The sequence below is a fragment of the Symphalangus syndactylus genome, chromosome 6 (genome assembly GCF_028878055.3).
Source record: "Symphalangus syndactylus isolate Jambi chromosome 6, NHGRI_mSymSyn1-v2.1_pri, whole genome shotgun sequence".
Classification (NCBI taxonomy): domain Eukaryota; kingdom Metazoa; phylum Chordata; class Mammalia; order Primates; family Hylobatidae; genus Symphalangus; species Symphalangus syndactylus.
Window position 1 is genome coordinate 56,830,001 of NC_072428.2, and position 4,431 is coordinate 56,834,431.

A 4,431-nucleotide genomic window follows, 5' to 3' on the forward strand; every position below is an offset into this window, starting at 1 on the left:
AATTCACTGTGTGTCTCTGGGCAAGATATGGCCATCTTTGGGACCTCTTTACCTCTAATGACCAGATGACATTGAAGTTCCTCTTGGCTCTGTCCCACCTCCAGATGCTGCCCTGACTCCAGCACATGAAAGGCTGGTGTGTTGAGGGCCAGGATTTTCCCCGTGTCTCAGCCCACAGAGGCCCCAGCAGGCCCAGGCCAGGGACCTTCCTGGGAGTCTCAGGGCTCCAGACTTCCTGGAGCCAGGGAGGGAGGGGCTGGGGCTGGGTCGGACCTGGAGCCCCACAGAAGCTGCTGCTGCTGCTGTCCTACCAACCCACACAGGAGCAGGCAGGCCACAGGGCATCCCGTGGAGTAGGGCAAACCTCAGGCAGGGGTTCTCAAACACACAGGCTCCAGTGGAGGGACTGAGGACAGCGCTCTAGGCTTGCCTCAGGACCCGGCTACACCCCAGATGTGCTGCTGGGTGAACCAGGCTTTCTCCTCTGTAGGCTAGGGGCCATCAGAAGATCATGACAATTGTCAGTCACTCTCCCACTGCCCACCATCTTTCGCCCAGATTATGCTGGAATCTTGACTTTTTTTTTTCTTTTTTTTTTTAGATGGAGTCTTACTCTTTCTCCCAGGTTGGAGTGCAGTGGCACGATCTTGGCTCACTGCAACCTCCGCCTCCTGGGTTCCAGCGATTCTCCTACCTCAGCCTCCCAAGTAGCTGGGATTACAGGCGCATGCCACAACACCCAGCTAATTTTTGTATTTTTAATAGAGACAGGGTTTCGCCATATTGGCCAGGCTGGTCTCGAACTCCTGACCTCAGGTGATTGGCCTGCCTCGGCCTCCCAAAGTGCTGGGATTACAAGCATGAGCCACCGCGCCTGGCCCGCATCCCGACTTTCAAATGATGCCTTTGGGTATGTATGACCAAGTTGCCCACTGTCTTCCACCTGAGATGAAGCAGCCTGAGGCCTGCCCTGAAGACTCCCAGGGCGAGGAGCAGGCTGGGATAACATCATCGCTGTCAGGAAGGGATTAATTCGTCCCCAGACCCACTGTGCCCAGGGCCTTGGCACCAAGAGGGTCATGTTCCTCCACCATGCCTTCCTGACCCTCCCCGCTGCCCCCTACCTTCTTCCCTATCTCCTGGCTGGGTGGTGGGGGGCAGGTACCACCACCCCCAGTGACCGAGGCCAGCTCCCATGGCCATGGCCTTATGGAGCCACCACCCTGGCCCAGGCTGGCTTCCTCCACCAACCTGCACTCTAAGAGTCCCCTCAGGGCAGAGTGTCAGGGATCAAGCCCCCCATCTGGGCACTTGCCAGGCTGTGCACAGAACTGCAAGTCAATCATTTACTTCAGGACCCAGCCCAGGAAATGGAAAGCCACTTAAACTCCATCCCAGTGGTAGGTTTGTCCTGCGCTATGTCTCCCTGGAGCCACGGGGCACCCCCACCTCAGCCACGAACACATAAGATCATTCGTTCCTGTGTTTGGGCGACCTCAGGCAGGGCTTTGACACTGTCCAACTTGGAGCTGGGCTGGAAGACTGGGGTTGGCTTCCCAGCCCCTCCGTCATTCTGGGTGACCTTGAACAAGTCACTCAAGCTCTTGGAACCAGTTTCCTCATTGGTAAAATGAGTATAAAGGTAGCTGTCCAGAGGGAGGTTGTGAGCGGGGAAGGGAAGAAATTGAGGTGAAAGTATCTGTGAGCCTTCTGCTAACCCCTGAGCACCTTCATCCATGCGGTCCAGGCACAGGCTTGTCTGTCTGGTCTCAGGGAGGCCATCCTTCCCTCTTCTCCACTCCTGAGGGGCAGATGTCACGGGAGGAGCGAGTGCACCAGCAAGGTCCTTACTCCACCACCTGCTGGCCTGCGGCTGCCCTCCAGAGCTCTTGGGTTGTTGGTCATTGGGAAACGGTGAACTCATGCTTGGAAGCTGACAACAGCTTCCTCTGTTAAAATGAAAATCTGATCTAGACTTCTCATGAGACCTCAGTTGAGCTGCTGTCTTCATCTCTCAAGGGTTGGGATGGACAAATTGAATGGTCTCAAACTTTTTTTAAAAAAAGCTATTGAATCTTTTAACGAATTTATTGAATGCAGCTGCTCCAGTGGAAAAGGGAGAAAGGCATTTGCAGAACTGCCTGGCATCAGTAGTGGACCTAGCAAGCCTTCAAGGAGTGGTGGCACCTGAGCAGCCCTTAACGATGGCTGGGATTTGGCCAGGGGAGACGTAGAAGGGGCATTCCAGATGGAGGGACATACTTGGCCCAAAGCATGGAGGTGAGAAGGCAGGTCTGTGGGGAGGGGGCTCTGAGAGCCTGTGCGGAGGGAGATGTGGCTGGGGTGGGGGCTGGGCTGGAGCCAGGTTTAGTGGGTCCAACTCACCAAGCTGGAGAGGGCAGGGGTCGGGTGAGTCCTGGAGACATGGGGATCTCCACCATCCAGGCATGTCCAGTCTAATGAAGGAGACAGATCTGCATCCACACAGGATGCTCAGGGATCTAAACGGTCTGAGGCAAAGCACAGGGAGCTGAGCCCCATTTGGCTGGGGAGATCTGGACCAACTTGCAGTCAGGGAAGGCTTCCTGTGGAATCTGTGTGTGCCTGTGTTGCCTCCTAAAGTGGGTGTCTGAACCAGAGGCTGTGTACACTCCTCAAAGGGAGGTTCTAAGCAGAGAAATGCGGTGCCCTGCCCTGTCCTCCCCCTCCCAGCTGGGCCCCCATGAGCAGCCAGGCTCCCTCTACTCACTGCCTCCAGCCTCGCCTCTCCCAGTTCATTCTTGAAGCCCCTAGAATTGCCCCTCTTAACCCCAGATGAGACCAGGCCCCACCCTGCTCCACACTCCAGGCTCCCCACTCCTCCCAGGGTCAAGTTCAGGCCCTCCAGGCTCCCCACTGCCCCCAGGGTCAAGTCCAGGCTTCCCATGGGAGGAGGGGAGACCGAGGCCTGCAGGATCTGAGCCCTGTGAGCCCAGCTTCCAAAAGGCAAAGAAAGGTGAGGCGAGGGGCATGGGGGCCTAGCTGCCTCTTCCGGATGGGGCAGGCGGAACTTCCCGAGATAAGGGCAGCCCACAGTTGGGGGCTGTGTGGTGTGGCCCGTCTCCCGGCCACAGGAAATGAGTGGCCTCCGCACCATTAATCTGCCACCGCCTGCGGCATCCTCTGGAAGGGCGACTCAGGTTGGGGGGAGATGTTCCTGTGCACCCCACCTGCCGTCCCAGCCGGAAGGACTGGCCCTGCCACTCCAGGCCTTCCTTCCAGGACCATACATACAAGAGGAGGCTGCCCGGAGGGGCGGGGGGTGGGGGCAGGCAACCTGGGCATGGGTACTGGTTCCTGGGTCTGCTGCCTGACTGAGCCCCAACCCGCTGTGGAACCCAGGCAAATGCCTCGCCCTTTCTGGCCCCCTGGCCCCTCATGGCTCCCCAGGCTCCTTCCTTCTTGGCTGTTCTGGGAGCCTGAGGACAGCACATGCCTGTAATTCTTGTCTTTCTGCCCCTCTCGTCACAAGGGCCCTGGATACATGCTTTACCCAAATATGGGGGCTCTGATGGGATTTTAGGCATCAAGCGAGGCTGCCGGGGAGAGGTTTGGGGCTTTGTCAGCTATCTCTGCAGCTGCAGCTGAGGTCAGTGGGGAGAATGCACAGCCCTGCACCATTCTGGGCCTGTTTCCCTTTGCATCAGGAGGCGTGGGACCCAATGACCCTGTAGGCGGTGGGCTGCTGTGGTGAATGACAAGGGACATGACACCATGGAATTCTCACAGTCTCTGAGTTCCACCTTAGCTACAGACCATCCATGTGAATCTAGGCAGACCCCTTCTTGCCTTGGGCCTTGGTCTTCCTGTCTGTAAAATAGGGTCCCTGCCCAGCCAGCTCAGAGGAATTCTGTGACAATGGGTGAAGATGGGGCCCTGTCTGCTACACAGGGAGCGGTTGCTGCCTCTGAAGTGACTGGGCTGGGGATCCACTCTGAGGGGCCAGTCTACAGGCCAGGAAGTGCAGCTCTCCTGCCCCTCCCCTCACCATTTCCCACCTGTTGCACCCCCAACTCTTGGATGACCAGCCTGAGGCGGGCTTTAGTTGGGAAAGAGGTCAAGCTTCCCCAACCCAGGTGACATTCAAAACAGAGGACAGGACCCAGGGAGCCCCTTAGATCACTAGGGCCAGCTCACGCATTGTTCAGATGGGGAAACTGAGGACACAGGTGGAGAGTCTCCCAAAACCACACGGGCTGCGGGTGGCAGAGAAAAGCCTGGAACACAGACCTCCTGCTTCCCAAACCTTCCCTGCAGCTCTGGAATATTAGGGCTGGAGGGGCCTGTGGGGCTCAGGAAACTGAGTTCAGAAAGTAGAAGGAACTTGCCCAGGGCCACCTGACTTGGAAGAGTTGAAGCAGCACTTCCCACTCTGCCCATCCCAGAGGTGGC